The 25,436-nt window shown below is 34.6% G+C and overlaps 1 long non-coding RNA gene across 3 annotated transcripts in view; it reads right to left on the minus strand.

Annotated features, from left to right (window-relative positions):
• LOC136042102 (uncharacterized) overlaps positions 1-25,436 on the minus strand; it is a 152,510-nt gene that overhangs the window by 67,629 nt on the left and 59,445 nt on the right. For 2 of the 3 annotated variants that reach the window (XR_010621173.1, XR_010621172.1), the window contains exon 7: positions 17,754-18,628. This is a non-coding gene — a long non-coding RNA (uncharacterized LOC136042102). Of the gene's footprint in view, positions 1-17,753; positions 18,629-25,436 lie in introns of those variants that run through there. The other variant, XR_010621174.1, reaches the window with a different exon arrangement.

Genomic DNA, 25,436 nt, shown 5'->3' on the forward strand with positions numbered 1-25,436 from the left:
GGCCTTTTCGAGCCTTTTTTGCTGACACATATCTGCCATGTTTTTTTGCAGTTCCACAACGCCTGGGGCTCGTGGTTTGTTCCATCTGTTGTAGAGGATTTCTGAAAAAAAGGCCCCTAGTATGAAATATGTATTTATTCTGCTAACAGGAAATAGGACTTCGACTTTCTGAATTCTGCCTAATAGAATGATGCCAAACAACTCAATGAAACTGTCTGAGTCCAATGCATTTGATAAAATAGTACTTTTCAAATTCCATTGAGCCATTGCGACGCACACTTTCTGAATTCTGCCTAATAGAATGATGCCAAACAATTCAATGAAACTGTCTGAGTCCAATGCATTTGATAAAATAGTACTTTTCAAATTCCATTGAGCCATTGCGACGCACACCCACAAAAACAAAAGAAAAAATGCAAGTTCAAAGCACAATTTTTCAACATTTTCGCCTTTCAAACCCCTTCCTTTGTTATCATGAATTTTCCCAACTATTCTAAAATCTCTTTTCCTTCGGTCAAAAGAGGGTAGAAAGAAGAGATGCTCCCAAGTAGGTTGTGTTGTCTTTGAAACGAATGCTGTTACTTCACCATCACTCTAAAGGAAGCTTTTTTTTTCCTGTCAATGAAATCCTCACTCAGGTACCTTTCAAGTTCCCCATTAATATTATCTGCTGACTCTTCTTCATCCCTTGTCGAAGTTGCAAGTCTGTTATCAAACATGTTGTCAATCTAACCTGCTGTTCCTCCTCTCCTTTTTTTGGATACAGGGATGCAACTAGTATTTTAAGTATGGAGAAGGAATTTAAAGAATGTGTCCAAAAAATTGTCCAACAAATGCTGACAAATTTCGACTCACAAGCTAGATTTCCAATGTAAATAGTTACAATTTCGAAGGTACTGGCGCACCGCACACCGAACTTCCCCCCTCCTCACCTAGGGAAATCCCCTCCCTTAACTATGCCTTTAACTGGATAGTACGGTTTTAATCGAATGATTCATGGATCTCTTACCCACGCAAGTGAACATTCATTAAACCAAAACGTATGATCAATTGTATTTTATTTAGTTTTTTTTATAGAAATTGTAGGTTTGTGAGCTCAGAATTTATTTTGAATATTGATGCACCAATTGTGATTTGACAAGTAGGTATGTATTGACAACAAATATGCTTTAACTTCATTTGAATCACCTCTGCTGATCTCTCCACCATGGTCAGACTTAGCTGGTGGCTTCATTTCTAAGGACTGGACAAGGAAAAATTACCATAAAATGTCTCGTACCATTTTCTTGATAATTTGCGCATGAAAAAAAAATCAGCCTGTTTTTCTTTTTTTTTGTGGATATTCGATTATGACACTGACTTCAATATTGGCCTGATATATTGGCCGGCCATTATATCGGTCGGGCTCTAAACCGGTTGGAAGCACCTAATGGGTCCACTTAATAAGCCAACATAGACTTCCAGATATCTATCTAGTATTCTTCAAACCTCCAGATAATTGGACTTAAGAACACCGAACCCTTGTTAACCTGACTGTATTCTCCTAAAGTTTCGATGTTCTAACCAATCTAACACTCTTAAAAATGACACTGTTATATAAAAACCAATACAAGTGGTACCCCTGAGCCAAATGAATTCTTTAGGCTCCAAATTTTCTTAAAATCTGTTTGCTGAACTAAATCGTAATTTTTGTTTTGGCATAACCTCAAGCTTCTGACCTATAATGAAGACTTGCAACTACTTTTATCTGAAGGAGACGTCTCTGAATTTTCACATCAACTAACTGACCTAAATTACTTCTCAAAAGGATATTTATTTGCCTATTACCCTTTCAATTACAATCTTCCACATGCTTAGACATCCCTATTAGCGTGCAGACTTGATGCCCAAATAAACAAGCTATTCTTTAACCTCTAACATTTGTCCTTCAAAATTAGCTGCAGTCCCAGATTAAACCTCTCATGTACTCCGAAATGAGATTTTCCTCCTCCTCCTTAATACGTTGCTCTTTGTGCTAAATTTTAACTTTTTTTTTTTTACAACTTCTGAAACACAATGGCAGTTTAGCTAGAATAAAAAGCTTTTCCCAAAAATATTAAAAAGTTTACCGTGAAGATTGCATGGTGAGGAGGATCGGGGGGGGGGGGGGGGGCTCTTCATATACGGAATAATTTTGTTCGTTTTGAGTTTTGATGTTGGTTCTTATTTTCAGTCAGAAAACTTTTTTGTGTTTATTATTCAATTGGAACAAGGATCTACTGCGTCTTGGGGCACATCTCAAAAAATGGATATGGCTCCTTAGACGTGTAGTTTCTATTAATATTTAATTTTAATTATCTATTTACTACAATTCAGATATTGACAGGGAGGATTATGTTAAAGGATATATTTAAAGCATAAAAAATTACAGTTTACATTTTTCAATTTTGGGACTTTTAAGTCTTAACCACCTCAAAATCTTTTTTTTTTAACTAGTTTTTCAGGGTAGCAGAAAAAATCCTTTTAATTTATAGCACGTTTAGTCATAAGAATATTTGAAGTTTTTCCTGACTTTCTTTACTCCATTATGTTATTCATGATAGACCTGTCCTGCAAATGATAAAGAGAAGAAAAATGCAAAAGAGCCTGCTAATTAGATCTATTCTTAGAGCATGATGTCATATCTCAGAGCAGTTAGTTATTAGGATCAATGTAAGGACAATACTTTGAAACTTTGGTGCCTCATAAGAAACGAAAATAAAACAGAAGCTCATGAGCATTATCTTTCTAATTGCTGTTTCCTGTATTAATGTTCAAATACTGATTTTTATTTGTTTAATAACTGATACATGTAATTTACATCCAGTAGCATAATTTTTTTTTTTTTTTGAATCGTACGATTTTTATTGTCCCACCTTATTTTAGATAACATATCCTCCCATTCGATGTTTTAAAATTGAGCTTTTATTCAGAAGATCTTTGACTGGAAATTCTTTTCAAGTTTTTTTTTGCTGATTTAATGCACAAAATCAACAAAAATTATTTTCTAAATAAAATAAATCCAATTCACAAACAGTTTGGGGGGAGTCTATGTTATTGTCGAAGGCATTTTTTATTTGGCCTTTCAACTATGTTGAACAAAATTGTTATCTTAAGATCTTTACCAGGTTACTTTGGGGGATAAGGTGCTTGGGAGGGGAGGTATCTACCCTCCAATCTTTTTGTAACTTTAAAAAGACACTAGAAGTTTTAATTTCAGTTTGAAAGAGTCCTCCTCTGATATTCGAAGACCATTGGTTCGACACGATTACACATGGGGAAAAAACAAAAAACACGCATCTACGATCTTTCATCCTGCAAAAAATACACAAACTTGATATTCTGCAGAGGAGAGCTAGAAATCGCTGGCAGTAGCCTTCTCTGATACGTTGAATTAATGGTATTATTTTATTAAAATCGCTTTATTTTTTGGGGTTGTTTCCCCATTTTTCAAACATCATGCCAATTTCCTTAGATTCTTAGTTTTTGATGCGTATACCAGTGTCAAAATACCAGTTTTTAGATTTTTTGCCACTATTGAGCCACGTCAGTTCTTACGCTCAGTTCATTGCCATGAACTGGTATTTAGTAATACCACTGATATCTTTATGTTCAACAAAACCGTAGAGTTCTTAATAATCCTTCATCATATCATAAGTATGTTTCTTTTTCAGTTACTCATCTGGTTGTGTCCAGTCACTATGCATTTAAAAATGCATAGTGAAATTGGAGTGGGTCATATTTTACATCCCAGTTTTAGTACCAGCGTTGCTTCAAAAGCATTGGTTCAATAAGTCCTTCGATACTTCGAAATGTCGGAGATTCTTTAGAAATTTGATAGACCGTGCAGCCGTAAGTGTTTTCAATCTGATAAAATATTGTTCCTTCCATTAAGGGTTACAGCAAAGGGCATAGAAAAGGTGTTTGAAATTGTAAAAATTGAACAAAAAAGAAATATGTGGTTAGAAGATAAGTGACAGCGGGAATCAAAAGGAGTCACTAACGAAAATTAAGAAAAAAGACGTTTACGTCTAGAAAACTTGCAACAAGGATAGATACGAATTAAAAACGAAAGTTCAATTAACGATATATGTGCTGCAGCCATGATAATGTTAAACTCGCTGATGTAGACATGCATAGTTGGACAACTAATTATTCCTACAGTCTACTTCCCGCTTCGGAAGTACTTCAAAGTCAGTATTTAATACTAATTGAATAGCGTACTAATCTTGAAATATTTTTTTTTTCCGTGAGCATAGGAGTTGACAAATAGTATTGAAGTTTTAACTCCTTCCAATAATTTTGAAAACAAAAGTGATTTAGATTTTTTGCAAATTTATTCTGACCATTTTATATTTCAGGACCGTCCTACTTCCTTTTGACGAGATTCGGGATTTTGGAACTATGTGCCTTATCCGTGGTCTCCTGTTTACATTCAATAGCATCTGTCCAATTCAGCCACTCCAACCAGCAGTGTCATCTAATATAGTGCAGATGCTGTAATTGTAAACATAACATGAACTAATATTTATAAATTATTAATATCCGTGGTCTCCTATTTACATTCAATAGCATCTGTCAAATTCAGCCGCCCCCACCAGCAGTGTCATCTAATATATTGCAGATGCTGTAATTGTAATGGAACATCACATGAACTAATATTAGCCATGGGGGCGGCTAACTAATTAATTGCTCTATGGAAAGCTTTTTTCTTCACAAACAGATTCATAAACAGTTACACCGTTATCCCATGCCTTCTTGCTTTATTTATTGATTCTTTCATCTCAAGGGTAAGTAACCTTCAATATTTCCATCTGTTTGTTTTTTTTTTATATCTGGTATGCATGGTATAATTATTGGATTTAAGGAAATTATATTGGTAGCTTATATTGAAAAAGTTAAAAAGTACTAAAGAATTATACTTCTTGTTTTAGAAGACGAAAATATAATGGGCTGGATGAACCTTATGGGAATTATATTTACGTATGGCTCAATTACTGTGAATAGTAACTGCTTGGTCAGCAACTGCTTGGTTAGCGTTTGCATATGACGTCAATATACGCATATAAGGCTTCGTATATACACAGACAATGCGACAGCGAAGAATGATGTATATTCACAAGTTTTACGTAGTTAAAAACATATATATATATATATATCTAAATCCCAAGGTGGCTTCACCTCCCATTTTGGCTTATCAATCGCTCCACGTATGCCATAGAGGAAGGAAAAAAATTGCAACTGTTATAAATGATGATTCGTTGGTATAAGCAAAATTTTTTCGAAGCATTTGAACTAACAAACGTGATTAGACGGAAAGCAGGACACAAGCACCGTAAATTTGCCATGGGTGAAAACTAACAACCTGGACCACCAAATTAGACTTGACATATTCGAGCGCCAAAGGATAAAAAAGGATATACATCCTATAGACCATTTCTGTTGAATAGGGTGTCAAATCGATGTTTCAGTTGCTGGGTCTTTTTTACAGGGACAATTAGCAAGCTGGTTATACAACCTTGCTGTGGCGGAGATTCAACCCTGGGCCCAGAATTGCCAAGCAGAGGATCAATGCATTGTGCTGCATCAAGGGTTACTGCAAAGGGCATAGAATACTGTAAGACAATAGTTTGCGTGTTTCTATGTTTTTATTTTAAATTTTTTCTTTGGCAAGTATGGCAAGTATGTTAGATTTCATGTTATGTCGATTTCATGTTTTAATTTATAAACAAACCCTTTTCTCTTTTTCACCTTATTCTAATAATATCAATTCTGTTTTATTTCTATTTTCAGGTGCTTCCTCTAAAGTGATATTGACAGTTTTCAGTTCTAGGTTCGGAAAATCTTACTAATCACTTTTCACGTTTGCAGTTTTTTCAGTAATTTTTCTAGGGTTTTTAGGTTACAAATATTTTGAAAAAGCAGACTGTGCCTCTAAGTCGACAAGGAATTAGACAAAAATTGCAATGGTATCACAAGAACAGAGAAGGAAAGATATGAAAGCCAAGCTAAACAGGTTGCTGGCACAAGGGGAAGTTATATGCGGGTTAAAAGAATGAAAACAGTAAAGATGCACACCATGAAATTTCACCATAATAGCTAGTGGTATAATATCGTTCCTATAAGTCAGGGTGATTCCTATAAGTCTGGGTGGTATTGAGCTATAAGTAATGACCAGATCGGCCCAAGAGTAACCGAAACCAAAGGAATAACCAGTGTCATAGCAATAGATGCATCAAAAATCACATGTTTTATGTTTTTTTCAATAAATGAAATTCTAATTTAAAGTTCTCCCTCAAAATCTACGCACACGTAATGTTTTCTCAAAAAATATTTTTCAAATAGAAAAAAATCATGATTTACATATGTATATGATCTTCAATTCGTATTTTGAAAATATTACAAGTGAAATTCATTCCTGGAGGCTCCTTGAGGTGGGACATGGATGACCATAAGTTCCCTAAATGAGTCCATTCGAATTAAAAAAACGGAATGTTTATATAACAATATGTAACGGCTGGCTACATAGGAAACTTCGTTGCTAGGGACGTTCATTACTGGATCTTGTTGCTAGCGGCTGTCAGGAATATGCAAATTTTTTCCCCGCTAAAACACGCAAATGAGGTCCGGGCCTCTTCTTTCCGGGCCAATTTTCTTTCAGGTGCTTCGTTTCTGTTATTTTTTGGGAGAGATAGAGAGCAATTATAATAAGTGCATCAATTGTTATTATAAGAATATTTATTTTAAAATGAGCCTTATTATGTTTCAGGTTCTTACAGCAGCTTGGCTTTTGTCCATAAGAAATTATCAGAAGAGGTAATCAGATTTGTCACGCTGCAAGCCGTCACATGGCAGATTTCTGCATGCGAAACTTTCACAAAAAGTAGTAAGTTTTTATCCTTAAGTTCTGCATGATGATGGTTGTATTGATTGGGTTTCCAGAACCCAAAGCCATTTCGATGGGTAGCTTTTTCTTTCAAATAGGGAAAAAGCTTCTGGATGAAATAGGGAAGAGAAGATGCACTGATTATAAGACTTACTGCACCGATTTGGTTGAAAGCTGGTTAAGCTATTGTTGTTTTTTCCTTAATACATAGCCATAGTGATGTGACTAGGCTATTAGAATGCACTGTTTTAGCCCTCCTGTAAACAACTGAAGGTCTAATTATACTCCAGTTGATAAAATTTGTCAGAATTAAATTTATGACTGTTAAATCAATAGCATAGCACACCATTTTCAGATAGTTATTGTTTTTGAGAAAAATTTGTTGGAGTAAATAATTAATACTCTTATATGAAAATTATTTTTAGTTTAATGATTTAACTGTAACAGATCTAATGCTTGCCCTTAGTTTTTTTTTTTTAATCATTTTTTGTATATGCATGTTTTTTAATTTTTTAAGAATAGAACAAGTTTAGGGGGGGGGTCAAAACTTATAACCCTCCCTTGAATGTAGCCTTATATGCATTAACAAAGATTTATAAACAAACACTTAAACTATGAATAAAAACTGTAATAATGCAAACTATAAATATAAATATATACTATAAAACATTTTATCCTATCTCGGTGTTGTATAAATACGTCCGCAAAATAGAGATTTGTGTTTGGAATCAGGTTTCCAGATATTCCGATACCCAATATAAAGATATATTAGAATCTTTTGCTTTTAGCAGTAATTGAATGGACTTCTGTGACTAATGATTTTTTTTTTAATTTATTAATAACAAATACGGTAACCTTTGTCGCTTATTAATATTCCTTTTTTCTCTCAACTGTATGTTTTTGTTGAGTTTACTTGAAATGACCACCCTCAGCCCCCCTTCCCCACCTTACTGTTGACCAATGCGCATTATACCCTAATCACTGAAATTTACTCAGGGATATGTTATTGAAAGTTCAATTTATTCACAGCTTCTTGTTTTAACAGTCAAGCCTCTATAATAAGTGCTTTTATTCCTTCTTACTCCCTTAATTGAATATTAAAACTGGTGAAAAAATTCTATATATTTTTTCTAACTATCCTAAAGTTCCCCTGCAAATTAATAAAAACTACACTGAAAACTTTGCTGTCTACATCTAATAGGTTTTGACTACCTAATACCGACCAAATAAGCTATAAAATATAGGTTTCAACTGTTCAATGCGGCAATTTGTGTTTTTGTAATCGGCAGCTGAAACGTTTATTTGACGCCCCTTCCGCCATTAATTGCTCAGGAGGATCTTCATCCCTATTTTGGTTTGTGCTGCATGGAAATTCTTCAGTTTTCTTGATCTGAGATTTATTCCCGTTTTCAAACAGTATTAGGGGGCAGGGTAAAGAAAAACCTACTCAAGAGCAATTTTAGTTAATCTTCTCCCTTTTAGTAGACTTTTTCTGGGTTGTTTCTTTCCCTAAATGACATGAATTCCTTAACAAGACCCCCCCTCCCTACCAAAAATATACAACTTCTTTAGTAACGAAATTTTAAATTTAATTTGCTTATACTTGCAACTGCGCCTTTTTACTTTATTTTAATGAAAAATACAATTTTAAAACTACAAAATTACAAATTGACCATAATCGTTAGTTAATGTATTTGAAATTCTACGCCCCTAGCATTTGTGGTCAGAGAGGTATAGTTTCAGAAAAGGAAAGATTTGTGTGTTTTTATGACACTTGGTATTTACCAAGTGACATACAGCGATTGCAAATTCTGTCGGTCCTAGTTTTGCTAGTTTAGGCATTTCCAGGTAAGCTAGGACGATAAAATTTGGCAGCTGTATTAAGGACCACACCAGATTAAATTATTAATAGTCGTTCCCCCGATTCAACCATCTGGGGGGGAGTGGAGAGATGGTTAATTCAGAAAAATTAGAAAAAATGAGATATTTTTAACTTACGAGGGTGATAGGATCGTAATAAAATTTGACATTAAGAAGGATATTGGGCGTCAGAGCTCTTATTTTAAATCTTGACTGGATCCGGTGATATTGGGGAGAGGATGGGCAAACCTAAAATCTTGGAAAAGGCTCAGAGTGGAGGGATTGGGATGAAACTTGGTTGGAAAAATAACCACAAGTCCTAGATACGTGATTGACAAAACCGGAACAGATCCGCTCTCTTTGGGGGAGATGGAAGTGGGGTTAATTTTAAAAGGAATAGAAAAAAATTAGGTATTTTTAACCTACAAAGGAGTTATTGGATATTAATAAAATTTCATATTTAGAAGGACCTCGCAACTCAGATCTCTTATTTCAAATCTAGACCAGATCAAGTGTCGTTGGGGGGGGATGTTGGAGGGGGGACCGGATATCTTAAATGAGGCTTAGAATGGTATGATCAGGATGAAACTTGGTGGGACACCAACATACCCGCTGGTATTTTCTTGGAATGACACTTTAAAAAAAGGTGTTAGCAATTCCAATATAGTAAATCGGGGTAGGGATCGCCTATTATCAAAATACGATCCAAAGTAACTAATACGCGAGTGGACTTGCAAATATGTTTTGGCTTTTTCTCCAATTGACAGTGGATTGATGGCAACTAAATTTTAATTCAAAATCTCAGCAAAAGAATTTATTTTGTCTGAACTTACAAAAAACTTTCTGTGCAACTTCCATAGTTAGTAAATCTATTAAAATAATCTCTTTTTTTGTCTAGATCTGAAGTTAATCCTAGTACCCAGCAACCCAGTGATCGCAGACGGACAAGAAAGAACAATCAGAGACGAACAAGACAGAAGAATCAAAGACCAAAGAGTCAAGACAGAATCAGCAGGACAAAGTCAAAATCAAGACCAGTCAGAACAAGACAATATCAGAACAAGACAAAGTCAAGACGAAGAATCAAGACAGAAGAAAAAAAGAGTCAAAGAGTCACAAATAAGAAGAAGACGTAGAAATGAGAAAAACAAGGATGTTCTTAGATTTAAGCAGCATGTGAAAGCAGCAGATCTAAATAAACGTTGAGTTTTAAAACGATATAGCACTGACGAGGACTAAACGTTATTGAAAAAATACTTGGGAATTATCCCTAAAACATTTGGTAGTTTTTTTTTAGTTTATAAACTATATCTGTATTTTCATTTGCACTCTTTGCAAGAATCCTTATAATCTATTTCACTTTTTTTATTCCAGGGATGGAGAAGGTGCTATTTCGGAGGCAAAGAGCCTTATGAGTTCTCTAGGAATTCCCGATGAAGAAATTAAAGATGCTCATCCTCTAAATTTTTTTTAATGGAAGAAATTTTCCACTTCGAAAAAAGGAATATAAAATTAGTATCATTTTTGTTAACGAAAACTTGGAATCATTTACGCAGAAAAACAAGCTAGAAACAATTATTCAAGAATTGAGTTCCAAAGGTTTCAAGAGGACAAAGTTTATCTTTAAAACTATTATGAAACATTTCAGTGACAAGGAATTACGAGGTAATCTCAAGATCCATGACCTTATAGAAGCAATTAGTAGAGCAACAACCAGAGCAACTATTATTTATACCAATGGAGATCAGTTGCTTAGTGGAATAGCACAGCAGTTTAAAGAACATACTCCAAAAATTATGCTGGAAGGTGGTTAGAAAAAATGTATAAAATGGAAGAAATTTTTAAAGAATTCTTGACAAAAAGTGTTGACAAGTATATTCCTTTTTGAGTGAATTCAAGTGTAGTTTAGTTTTTTTTTTTTTTAATACAGTGGTTGTTAACCTTTTCCTTTAATTTTTGCTTGTCTACGTTTGCACAACTTAAAAAAAAAAGTGGGAGGATTTAGTGTCTAACTAGATTTGATTTCCTCTCTAGTCTACTTTGCACAAATTTTATTCGTCTATTTCCAACCAAGACGAGGTTAGGGCTTGTCTTACTGATACACTTTACAAAAAAAATGCTAATCCTCCCGCCAACATAAAACCAGATAATTTGCGGGACCTAAGAATTCTACCCAATCTCCGCAAAGGTCCGTCCATTATTATAACTAAAGCAAATAAAAGCAATGCTTTGGTTATCATGGATACGAAAGAATACAACACAAAAATTTATGCCCATCAAAATTAAAAAACTACATAAAAAACTATAACCCACGATCATACTGATCAGTTTTGATCAAATTATAAAAGAATTAAAAGATCTAAAACAAAATGGTAAAATTACTCCACAATTATATAATAAATTTTCTCCCCGAGGCAGCTTTTGTCCAAAATTTTAAGGTCTACCAAAATTACATAAGCAAGGCATTCCTTTAAGGCCAATTGTAGCTTGTATGAAAGCCCCCACCTCTAACATTGGAAAATGGTCTTGTACAGCCTTCAAACCTTCGCTTTTTTTCTCAAAAATCTTATATACGTAATTCAGTTGATTTAGTTGACAAGCTCAAAAAAGTAAATATTTCAGAAAATACAGTTATCAGTAGCTTCAACATTGTGTCTATGTATACAACTATTAATGTAGCAGAATCCGAGAAATTATTAGAAAATAGAATAAATGAAAATTATGACTTAATAGAAGCTTCTGCAACAGGATTAGATTGTGACGTTTTAATGACCTTGGTTAAACTTTGTAACAAATATTCAATGTATTTTCAGTTCCGTAATTCTTTCTACCAACAAATAAATGGCTTATCCATGGGTGCGCCTATCTCCGGGTTACTGGCGAAAATTTATGTAGAGCATATTAAATTCATATTTGTTGACACACATGTTTTGGGGACGTTACATGGATGACGTAATTTCACTTTGGAACTATGGGGGAAATGAACTTAGGTTTTTTTTTAGATCACCTTAATACATATGATAGGAATTTACAGTTTAACTTAGAAATCGAAATTGTAAATAAATCTCATTCCTAGATGTTCTTATTATTTGTAACTTAGATGAACTCAATTTTACTATTTACAGAAAACCAACACAAAAACGTTAGATATCTACATTTTGAATCAAACCATCCCCCACAAGTTAAAAGACTGGTCGTAATATCTCTCGTCGATCGTGCCCTAAACATCTGTTCTGATTCCTACATCACAGCTGAACTAGACTTTATCAGAGACATACTTTTTGGAAATGGGTATCCTCTTTTATTTATTAATAATACAATTAAACGCAGAGTGAAAAGACACTCCCATAAAGTCAACGATAATTTACCATGTGAGAATCCCGATAAGCCCCAAAACATAATTTACCTCTCATATATCCAAAAAATCACTAGAAATCTTAAAAAAGTATGCACACAAAATAATCTGTATGTTGTATTTACCAATAATTTGAAAATCATAAATTTCCTAAATTCTAGTAAAGATAAGACTCCAGTTACTCGCCAAAGAGGTGTCTAGCAAATACCATGCAACTGTGGCAAATTCTATGTAGGGAGAACCCACCAGAATTTCGAGAGACGCCTACAACAACATAAAGATGATATCACCAAAGCTCTGAATTCTAACACTACTTCTGTTTCTTTCGATTCTGCTTTAAGCAGCCATGTTTTCGAAAATCCTAGCCACAAAATACTTTTCGAAGATCATTACTAGATCATTACTAGCAATGATCTAGGCATAAAGCAAGTAGTTCGAGAAGCAATTGAAATCAGACTTAAGATTAATAATAATATTTCCTTAAATAGGGATTTAGGAGAATATTCACTGAATGCTCTATACAAAAAATTTAATTAAAAATGACTACGAAATATTATAAAAAACCAATAGATATTAACACAGAACCTGTCACAAATAGACCTATAAGATCAGCAGCGAAAAAAGCTAGGTTGGCATTAAAAACGTGTTTTTAATTCATTTTCTTTCATTTCAATGAACTGCCTCGTTTCATAACAATTTATTTATCAGTCCTGGTTGAACTGGTAAGGATGCTGGGACTGTTTTGAAAAACTGTTCATTTTAGTTTTATTGATTTTATCCTCTTGTAAGTTGTTTTTTCTTATTTGTATTGCTGAGGACGGCCCTTGGATATAGGGCCAAATATTCATTCTAATTTGTTTCCCACTGTCTTAAAAAATTTCCTATTGTTCTTCTTGTTTTTGGTGTTTGTGATGGAAAGGCAGTGTGGTCTTCGTCGTTATCTATGTCACTTGATTACCTCAAGTCTGAACATCCAAACGCCAGGATCCTACTTACCGGTGACGGAAATGAACTAGGTTAGGTTAGGTCGTCTTAGTCGGGAAGCGATTCAAGATCATATCCGCAAGCATTGTTTTCGATTTGAAAAATGTTTTAATTAAATAAGAAACTAATAAATGGAGAAGCTTTTAAACGAAACGACAATAGAACTTAAATATAATAGAATTATTAGGAAAGAAGATTTACATATTGGGATGGAATACACGATTATAGGAATCAAATGGGTTGCAGCTAAACATGGAAAGACAATCACTATCATTATTGATTTTAAAGGTGAAATTGTTGATCTATTTGCACCTAAGCGTTTTGATTCTAAAGCAGATGATCTTGAAAAGAAATTAAAAAAATTAGACAAAGGTATGGTTTTAAAGGTTATTGAAAAAAAAAAAAGATAGTATAAGTTATTTATGTATTAATGTTGAACTGTCGACTAAATATTAAAGCATAATAAATTATTACATTTTATCAGTAGTATAGAAAGAATAGAATATAATCAAACTAATAAACACATAAACACACACAAGTTTGAACAGGGCCCTTTACATTTCTTTAAAAATAAATCGTAAGAATTTTTCAAATAAATCTTATTAACACCCCCAATTAAAATATATATATATATATATATATATCATAGGTAGCGCAACAGCACTGCCTAAGTAAAGCGTGAAGTTCGCATAAGGTATTTTTTTCACCAAGGTACTTTGTCTACTCAATTTTGCAAGTGGAGATGTTCTGGGGCAATTGTTAGGGAAATTTTTCAGTGTGTTTGGTTTCCTTGGAAATTCTTCAATCACCAGAATCTTATCAATTAATCATCAGAGCATGTGATGGACTAATACAAAAATGATGAAGCTTATCACCTGAGCAGTATCAAGTTAGCATCCAAAAGTGTGAAGGATAATTGCAGAAAAGAAGAGTCTTATCGCCTGAAGACTATCAAGTTAGCATCACAACATGTGAAGGATAAATATAAAAATGACGACTTATTGCCTGAAGGCCATCAAGTCTATATCAATCCAGAGAAATATCATCTATAGAGATAAGAGTGTCGTCAAAATTACATCAGATAAGTCTCTTGGAAACCAAGAACCAAACAGGAGAGATGATTTGTATCAAAGGAATGACATTGAAAAAGTAACTGTTTACAATTTATTGAAAACACAAAAAGGGACTGACTTTTCTAGTAAGCAACAGAGGAGGAAAACATTAAAAATAGTCATCAAATTCTATAAGAATTTTTACAGAAGCCGCAGGTCGACGAAAAAAAAAATGGCGAAACATTATCACAAAACTCAACTCTGCCTAAGCTTGCAATGAGATCTACATAAAAGAAAGTGAAAAGTTATCGTTCAAAAATGATAAAGAAAAGTCAGAACCGAGCCCAAACCAGCGCCAAGTCTTTTGATATGTCCTGCTTCATAAGCCAGTCCACGCACAATTCATCTCTGGCTAATAACATGCAATCTAGTTTATTTGTAAGAAATTATAGACAAAGGTGGGCATATAGGTCCAGGACTGTAGCAAATATTAAGTCACATTTAGAAAATTTAAATACTAACTTTGAAATGTGCAAAAAAAAATGAAAGAACGTGTTCAACCATTGAAATTAAGCTACTGCTAGTAATGGCTAACGTAGTCATTAACATAGCTTCGAACTCTTTAGTAAAGCTACATGCAAACATCCAAAAGCAGTGTTCTAAAATCTTGGAGAATCTACCAAAAGCAGATTTTTTCTCTGATATTGAAGAATTTACCCTTGCAATGGGAAATGCCATTGAACATTTTGTGCATAATGAAGCTTTTCATCTCGAGTAAGTGTATAAAATCTTTGATGTCAACCATTGTTTGAGGAGTGGTCACACTGGTGACCTTTACGCTGCAATTCCAACTGATGAGGAAGGAAGAGGAAATTTGTTTTACTATAGTAATAACAAAGCTGTAGAAGTTGGTAATAGACGCTTGTGCGAGACAACAACACAAAACCAGCAAGATAATGACACTGAGAATAGCTTTCCAAATTTTGTACCTCCTTTTCACAAAAGGTTAGTTGAAGGATTTAAAAACACAATCTTCTACCAAATTTGATGATGAAGACTAAAATACTAACAAATTAAAATTCTCATCGATATTTATAAAAGATATATGATAAAAGATTTGAATAAAAAAAAAATTAGAGAGGGACCATCAAAATACATTCTACTGTCAAAAGTTAGATGGCAGACAAATATCCCCAAATTAAATTGAAATGCCATCGAGATTTCTGCAAATATGAGCCAATTGACATTGAAATGAGTCTTATTCTCTTTTGGACAGTTTCCGAGATGAGCAAAGAAGATTCATTAATGAAGATTCAGTGGAATTGTATTTGGATAAATCCAATAGCTGCGCAAACCAGTCAATTAAACTTGACAAAATGGGACATTCACTTTATTGTCACCCATGTAAAGGAAATTACAGCTTCTCTCGTGCTCTACGAGCATAAGCACCTCAATTTCCTCTTCTAGCAAACTTTGTTAAAAGCTTGTAAAAGGCTGTAGAAAGATGCAGACTCATTAGTGATGTGAAAACAATTAGGAGCAAAGATAGTATTGTACAATTAAGACCCGTTGTAGAAGCTGCTATCTCAAAACTGAGGATGAAAAACTTTACAAGCTTTCTGGAGCCTATGCGTCCTCAGTTATTTACAGAAGAATCGGAAGTTATGACTATCTTTGGGAAAAAGCAAATAAAAGTAACTGAGATAAGAGACGAATACCCATCAGTTCCTTATGATTGTTGCGAACAGTTAAAACTGCCAGATGAGGAAAAACTTATGAAACTCCAGGTTACATTAAGAATTTGAATCAATTTGAACTGTTAATGATACGATGTGTCACACCATATCTAACAGTTGTTAGGCTTGGACAAGTCATGGGATCATAAAGACTTGCGAACGAATTGACAGAGGCTCTTAAAGGAAGAATTGTTCATCTACCTGTAGATGTTCAAGCAAATGTAGATGTACAAACAGAAAAATTGCTAAACATTGACAGTTTTGTGATACTTGTCAATGGACAACCAACCTATAACAAGAATGTTTGGGCAGGACTTATTGATTTAAGAAAAATACACAAACCACTTCTTTGGATGAAAGAAAATACTATTGTGCATAGGTAAATTAAAGCATACACACTAGAAGAGTTGAGAGACTATTGAGTCACTTATTAGAAAAAGAAAAGGGACAAGAGCAAACTTATGAAGCACCGGAGGAAGCAATATAGGAAAGACTTAGAAATGATGCCAAATCACCCTTAGTAAAGCATTTCTCTATACAAAAACTTGACTCGTCAGTACCAAAAGACTTTATTGATAACTTCAAGAATTATAAAAACCTTGAGAATGACCAATTTCAATTGAAAAGATTACATGATTTAGGGGAGGATTAATTTCAAGAGGAATTAGTCATCAAAGCATTTTCAAATCTCTTCCCTTATGGCAAAGACCATATGCGGGACACGTCCCGTCATTTATCAATGCGAAATGCAGACTACATCAAGAGGCGCCTTCTTTGTAGACACCGACAGTTCCACTTAGACAAAACTGTCTATTTCACAACTTTCAGCATCAAAACCTTTCTTACTTTTGTAACAGTGCTGCACACAAGATTAGGACTGTTTGGTTAATCAAAGTGCAAAAGATTTTCTGGATCGACTTCAACAGAGAGCTCCAGTCAAACGTGAGAGGATCTCGACAATATTTTCCTGCTTTGGTGGGAAAAGTCAAGTCTATGATATTACAGTTATTTATTAAAGCCTCTTGTGCGGAATGGTGTTCTCCAGAATTCATAAAACACTTAAGTGACATCAACAGTAATGTGGTTGGCGTCGATAAAATGACACCAGCTGAATTAACAGCAATGGTCCCTGAGTCTGTGGTCATACATTTTTACAAAAAATGGAGAGCCGTATTCAACGACCTTTTCTGTGTAAAGTTGAATCCCGTCTTTGGTAAAATCAAAGACAACTATTGACGAATTGAATACCAAACGATAGGTGCACCACATGTGCATTACAATTATAGGCAACCTAAAAAAGGCAATAATGATGTTCAATAATTGGTCATATCGGCTCCAAGTTGCCAAACTATATAACAGACTGCATGACAAAAGGTAAAAAGTTAGAAATTGATGAGACATGGGAAGAAGTGAATAATGCGTGCAAAGGTCTGGGCAGACGTCATTTCTGTTAAGGTCAGTTGTCAAATGACTTAAATTCCCTTAATTTAGATCAGAAGAAAATTGTTGACAGAATAATAGGCAACCTAAAAAAATGCAATAATGACAAGCCCATCACACTGATAGTGTCTGGATTTGGAGGAACTGTGAAGTCATGAGTAATTAGTGTGCTTAGAAGGTCCATTTGTCAGGAATTCACGAGGGGGATTTTCCAGTTTTTGTTATGGTCCCAACTGGATTTGCCGCTCATAGTATAAAGGGTGTTACCATTCATCGGTGTTTAAGTCTGCCATTTGACCAGCAGAGAACTGCAAAGTATGCATCGTTATCCACCAAACAATTGCTGATAATTAAGAGAAAAACTTGGACGAAAACGAATTTTCATTATAGATGAAATAAGCAAGGTTTCGTCTCTGATTTTAAAATTGCCACTAATGTAACAAATTTAGCTTATGCCTCCTTTAAATTCCCCTTCTTAAAATTCTCCTTTAAACTTCTATCAGCAAAAAGAAATTTCTTCTATTAAATATATAAATTTTCCTGACTGAAAGACAAAGAACGAGTTCATATAAACGATTACGCTAGTAATTGCAAATTCCCAAGAACTATTATACTAGTTGTTTTACATTTTAGTTTTAATGGGCGGCTTTTGAGATTTCCATTCGTTAGAGAAATCTAACGAAGGTAGGTCAAGGGTCTGGAAATCAAATAGCGCCAGATAACTCAAGGAACGGCGAATTCACCCTTTTTCCGATATTAGGATTTAACTCAAGAATAGCTTGTACAAATTTGTCCTCAGTCTGTAAGTAAGAAAAATTTCCTAAATACAAAATTCTAAGTAAGAAATATTTGTTAAACACCCGTAACACCAAAATTGGTAGCCTCTCCCTAATCCCTAGTATAACTCCAAAAGAAAAGACTCCTTAGAGGGAAAATAGCACAGAACGATGCTAACAACTGCAAATAGTATGCTAAAATAGAAACAGACAATTGCCAGACAACGATATTTAATTTAGTTTCAGCCTTCAATCAAGTTTCCAAAAATTTCATACCTCTGTTTATATCCAAGAGACACCATTATATCTCAACCGTTATCAAAGAAATAATGCAAATTTGTTTTCCAGATTAATGGCTATTACCTTGTATCCTATTTTGTCAGCCATTGGTATCACATTGGATGTCGTCGAGTCTCTTCTTCTCTCTTAAATAACATCCAACTACCATTTCCAACTTCTATTGACATTGTTTTTCTTTTTTGAAGTTGTGCTTTTTGTATAGTACGGTGAGAATTCTGCGCCTAAAAAGGTACATAATTTATGTGAAGTAAACAGACACATTTTCCTACATAACACCGTACTTTGGTATGGCAATCAGCAAATCAGTATCTATTTTTCAACAGATGAAACACAATTCCAAAATGGTGAGCAGGGGAAATGGGCTGGCACGTATGCAGGGGGTGGGGTCAAGCCTCCTCACCCCCAAAAACCCCAAATTTGTGTTTATTTTTACATGTTTTTCTGATACATCTCACAGAACAAGGAATTTGAAGGAATTGAAGGACCCGCGAAACACATTCCTGCGTACGTGCCTGGGCAGGAGAATTCAATCCCACCATCCTTTCACCAAAAAACGTAATTTTTTATTGTTTGACTATAGACCACTAAGATCGTTTCGTAACAAAAGACTCGAAACAAAACTTGAAATATATCTAACCGAGAAGACAAACAAAAATAAAGTACTAAAAGCGAAACAAGAATAAAAATAGGCGAAATTAGCCACAGCTGCTTTAAAAATCAAAGTAAGCAAGAAGATATAATTCAGTGTTTTATTTAGATAGTACTGAGAGGATTATCCGAACCAGTGCTTCTACTATGTCGGATTTTTGGCCCTCGTCGGAAAAAAAATAATAGTATCGGACTTCGGAATTTTTTCGGATTTTCAATAAGGAACAGATATGTTTCCTATTCTGAATGGTTCTAGTTTTTTTTTTTTTTTTTTTTTTTTTTTTTTTTTTTTTTTTTTTTTTTTTTTTTTTTTTACTAGAGAAGGATTTTCAAACTAGCAACATTTGTGGGCCGTTCTGTTAGTGATTTTCAAAAGCCTCTTACCACTAGTTTGAGAAAGGCAAAACTTTTGAAAATTCATACATATGTTTGCTGCTGCTGCCAATTTGGGATTTTAGGAAAGTTAAAGTAAGACTTTTTGCCAGGATAGGATTAGAAAGGAATGATCAAATAACTTGTTTTGCTATTGTCAACAAAGTAAAGGAGAGCTAGGCTAGTATGGTTCTACTATGGTTACTCACAGCCACAGGTCCAACATGTTGAAAAATCTAAAGGAATAGCCAGCAAAAAGAAAAAAGCAATTGGGTCTGGGTCGTTGTATGTAGAGTACAGTAATAAAAGATTGATAAACCTGTACCTCTCTTTGAAGTAAAAATTTCATTCTAATAGAGATTAGGCTGCAGCAGACATATTACTTAAAATTGAGGCTGTGAAGCACAAAGAACCATCATAGCTCTCCTGTAACCTACTGCACTATGGCCAATCAGAATTAAACAGATTATGGGCCAAGCAGGATACCGTGTCTGGTACGGAGTATTGAACCTGTAATAGGGTAGCCACATAAACACCTAGTGGCACAAATTAGCGATTTTTTTGTGAAAAAAACATAATTGCTGTGAGTTTTTCTTTTCAGTTTTACTTATCTAAAACATCTCTAAAGAATATTTTAAAATACAATTGCATTCAGGACAAAATTGTGTGTTTTGTAAGGCCATCAGTAAGATGTCCTAGCTATATAATATTATTTCTTAATTTTAAATGTAAATTTAGATGTAAAAAAAAGCAGCTCGTCCCCTGAGAGCGGTTTTGTCGTAACTAAGGTTTTCAAAATTCTGAGAAAACTTACTTTGAAAATTTCACCTTTGCTGGAACTTGCACGGTACAACCAATTTTCTTCACAAATACATCACAAAAAAAGAGAAAAAATAACTAGGAAGGTCTCCCGAATATGAGATGGAAAAGCTGAAGATTTCATTGTCAAAACTTGGAATGAAATATAGATACGACAATCCGACCTTACCGAAATTCTAGTAAACTTAGATACGACAAAATGGTGAGGGCTGCCTATTTTTTCACCATGAAGATACGACAAACGAGTTCGGATGCAGCAATAGTATTTGAAAAGTATAAAAATTTAAAAAAACGTCAGAAACGTTCATTTTTTGTTGAGTTTCTTTGCTGGCCGCCGTTTTGCTTCAATGGAATCCTCCTCTGGACATGGATTTCGCGCAGACGGAGAGGCTTCCAAATCCTCCTTGGCCTTGTAGTACTGTTAAATCTTGGTTTCAAAATACTTCTGGTCTTGGTTGGGGATGAACTTCAGGAGATATAGTTTGGATAACTGTATTTGGATAACTGTATAGATAAATTTATTTATTTATTGAAGAATTAACGACGCTTCTTGACTACTAAGGTCCCTGCGTCGGCCCTGCAGTGCATTCTGTATAGATAAAGTTTGAGCAAAACAAGATGTTCAACAACACGGACAGCCGAAGTGTTGGGGTACTTTTTAACCGAAGTACGTTCTTGTGATATAGTAGCCCTTTGCAAGTTTCCAGAGAAAAGTTTTGAACCAAACTTTCTTAGCGTTATCCTGACGGAACTCAAGTTGTTTTACCTTTGAATATGGTACCAACGAATACTTGTACAGCTTTGCTGGCTTCTGAAAGTCAAAGAACTTTGACTTGGTCATTTGCAAGACATTAAAAGGACGCATCTTTCTTACTTTCAGTAACTTCCTCACTAGATCTAATGGAGAAAACAAATCAAGGTGCTTTCGCCCCCGCTCAATAGTGCAATGTACAGCATCAACTTCCTGTATAGTCAAATGACCTGGTTCACAATACTTCATAACCACTTTTTCTAAGCGTGGAAATTATCTTAGAACATCTTGGATGGCAAAGCTTATAATTGAGTTTCGGTTCTGGGACACGCAGGAGTCCGACCAAGTTATTAATTGACAGATATCAGGGTATGTATCAAGAACTTTTCCCAGTATGGCCACTAGTCCACTAGCTATTTCGTTTCCTCGACGTCCAGCCTCAAACTCGACCAAATGCAACAGTATACCTCATTATTTTTTCTTCTCCAATCCTTCTCTGGAATGAAAGAATTGCCGTGAGGTTGAATGTAGTAATCTTACTTTTATAGAAAAATGAAGAAACATTACCCCGGGGCAGCGGGAAAAAATTCTCCAATCAAAACAAAGTAGAGGAATAGATAGGTTTGACCTGCCCACGTCACGTTCAATCTTGGTCTCAATTTTACTTTTCACGTGAGCCTCATTCTTTTATTTCCTGATCCATTTCAGTTCTGTTTTCTTCATTTACACGTTTTTCCTTGCATACATCACACCGATCTGTTTTCGGAATATAAAATGACAAATCAAACTGCGTGTTAAAGATCTCACGATACTTGAACTCATTAACATCATTTCTTGCAAGTTCTCTGCAGTATTCCTGATACAGTTAATACATTTTGCGAAAGTTTATTTGCCTCCAAGAATCTTCTGGTAGACTTGGCTGGAGTATAACTCGATTCAACGCACGAGAAAGATTCAATATGCTTTATCACTAGTTCAATGTCCTCGTTACTAGTTTCATTTTCAGGTACCTGTACTGCCTTTGGATTTGGCACTCCTGTTGTAGCAACATTTGAATGTGCGTAATAAACTCTTCCCTCTGAAATATCAAGAGTAGCCAAATAAAATTTCTTACAAATCCGGACTATTTTCGTTTTAACGACAAAATAATATCGCAGTGTGCAACTCCTGTGCGTCTCCGCTTTCTTCTTGGTTTTAGTCTTAGTTGGAACGATCTTAGTTGTTTTCAAGTAAAATATTTTCTTCATATCCTTACTTTGTCTCCAGAAATCACCAAAAATCTTTTGTCTCTCTTCAGAAGCAATAGTCTGACTGCAATTAACCCAACTTCAACTTAGGATTAACCCAACTTCACTTGTTGAGCGTTTGCCGTACAATATATATGTACTCAAATGAATCCCAATATCTTGTTCAGATGACTTTAGGGAAAAGGGGGCTTGGGTGGAGGCTAGTTTCTCTCCAGTGTCTTTGGTCACTTAAAAGAGGTTTAGTGCTGCTCCTTAATCTGGAATAATTAAGTTAAGGAAATCTGGAGTAGCCAGATTTCCTGGAATTATTTAAACAACGATCAGAAATTAAATATTTTTTTTAAACGAAAGAAAAAAGCAACATTAAAACTTAAAACGAACAAAATCTTATGTATATTAGGGGGGTTACTCCTCCAAACCACCTCGCTCTTAACAAAAAAAATTGAAATTATGTCCCAATTCTCTGACCCAACCTCAACTTTTCACTTATTCCTAGCCTTAGTGCCTTAGTTTTCTTAACATTAATTTTCAGACCTATTCTAGCACCCTGACATCGCAAAACCCCTAACAGTTCATTTATTTTGCTCACACTTTCATCAAGGATGCTTAAATCATCAGCATAATACCCCCCTCATATACGTAATAATTTCTGTTCGTTTTAAATTTTAATGTTGCTCCGTACTTTCAGTTGAAAAAAAAAATAGTTTTTTATTTAATTGCTTCAAAAAATATAAATAAATGTGACATCAGTTTAATATACACATACTGATATTTATTTCTTAAAATCGTAATAATTTTGTATTTATTAAAGTTATAAAAGTGAAACCAATAAAAAGAATTTCAGTAAAGTGCAAATTATGTTCTTTCCTTGAGAAGGCATAGGAATTGTGACCCCCTATTCATGTTAATTTCTGCTGATTTTGAGTTTGACTCTTTTGATTATTGTAATTAAATAAATAAAAACAATTTTTTTTTCAACTGAAAGTAAGGAGCAACATTAAAACTGAAAAGGAACAGCGAAACTTGAAACGAAACTCAAACGAACATCCATTCAATAAGTGAGTTTCCTTGTTGTTCAAAAGGGGGGATTGCAATTTTTCGAATCGGGCTTCCACAATTCCATTTGTGCATTTTCATATCCATCCTACTACATTTTCAAATGGTTTCAAGCCCTTTTTTTAAGAATCTATTTAAATTTGTCTTTAAAATGACCTTTTTTCAATTACGAGCAATGGTAATAATAGTTACTATTTCTCACTGAGCTACAAATGGCGATTTTGAAATACCATTTTTAAAAAGATTGTTTTTTTTTATTACTATGGGTCATGGGTTGCTCTATAATTTTGTAGCTATTACTGCAACCGAAGACTGGCTTTTTGCCACTGTGCATTTTCAAGTTTCTATTTCATTGAATTTGTTTACGCCGTTTTCATCAGTTGGGAGGTGTATACCCCAATCTAGGTGTTAATCATCCCACAGTGTTTCCCCCGGGAATTATTACACCCCCCCCAGAGGAAAATACCCCCGTGGAACATACTCCCCCCAGGAAATACACCCCGCTGAAAATAACCCCTTTGCAAAATATCCTCCCCCTAAAATATACACCCCGTTGAAAATACCCCCCCCCCCAGAAAATAGCCCCACGGAAAATATTCCTCGGATAAATATTCCCCCCCCCCTGGAAAATGCCCCCAACGGGAAACAAGGCGTTCCAAATTTGAGAATTTTATTTGAGCTTTGTTTTTATTTTCTGTAGGAGGAAGGATTTTGTTACTTGTGTATTATACGCCACTCACTCAAGTTTACGCTGCTTAAAACTCGAGAAAAACACGGTTTCTTCGTTAAGTTCTTTCAGTTTAGCGTGAGACAAAACGAAGACAAGTGACAGAATATATGGGAAATATACAATTTGCGCTATATATTTGCACACAAGGGGAGGGGGGGGGAAGTTTTTGAACTGTTAATTTCTTATTTCATAATACGCAGAATCAGTGTACCTACCACATTTTGCATGCACGCCCACTCTTCTTTCTTCCCCACCTCCAAAATGTGCAAATACAAAGCCCAAACTTTTTTTTAAAGAGACGGAAAAACTATCGAAGAAACCGGATCGTTCTTGAGGTTTACACATCGTAAACTTGGAGTGAGTGGCATATAATACACAAGTACCGGAATTTTTCATGGAGAGAGCCGGATTTCCCGGTATTTTTTGAAGACGATCAGAATTTAAATTTAAAAAAAGCAAGTTTTCAACTCAAAGTAAGGAGCAACATCAAAACTTAAAATGAACAGAAATTATTATGTATACAAAAAGGGTTGCTTTCTGCTCGCTCTTTACGCTGAAATTTTTTTTGGAATTTTAAAACAAAGCTTATTATTCCAATTAAACGGCCATTGTATTTCAGGAATTGTTCTTAAGGAATTGGGACAAATTGCCAAATTTTTTAGTTTAGCTTCAGTTAAAGCCTTGAATAAAAACTTTAAGAGCTTAACAAATTCAACATTCCCACTTCTTATGTTCCGTTTTCATGATAATAACAGTATGCCCTTCGGCGTTCGAAATCTTAGAAAATAGTTCCCATTGGCCCATGGGCCACTTCTCAAGGCTCGTTTTCATGAAATAAACCAAAATTCAAATAATGCATTAAATTAAATCTTAATAAGGCAAATTTGTCTGAAAGCCACCACCCTTAAGTTCTCTCGAGATTTCGTCTTGCGAACATGAGACAATAACTAGTTTTCGTGGTCTATATACCAGACAATATTATTTTCGGCTCGGTGGGAAACCACAATATAGCTATATTTTAATTAAAGTTACTTATGTGTTATATAATACATATTCGAGAGGTGAGGTTCGGGAAATGCTAATGAAATAAAATGAAAATACAATAGGCCTACTCTAGTAACAAAATTATGAAAACTACAACGAAGAATTAGGGAAAGGGGGCCCCCCAGAAAGCAGTATATTAAATACGTAGCCTAAAACCAACTAAATATTTAATGAAAATATATGTACAATGTAGTTTCCCACCAAGCCGAAGCAAATTGTCTGGTATAAACACCGTAGAAACCAGGTATTGTCTCATGTTCACGATAAAAGTTCTCGAGTGTGTATTATATAATACATAAGTACCTAATTAAATATTTAGTTGGAATTTTGGTTAGGTTAAGGTAGTTTAGGACATATTTAAT

The sequence above is a fragment of the Artemia franciscana genome, unplaced genomic scaffold (assembly GCF_032884065.1).
Source record: "Artemia franciscana unplaced genomic scaffold, ASM3288406v1 PGA_scaffold_64, whole genome shotgun sequence".
In the NCBI taxonomy this organism is placed as follows: Eukaryota; Metazoa; Arthropoda; class Branchiopoda; order Anostraca; family Artemiidae; genus Artemia; species Artemia franciscana.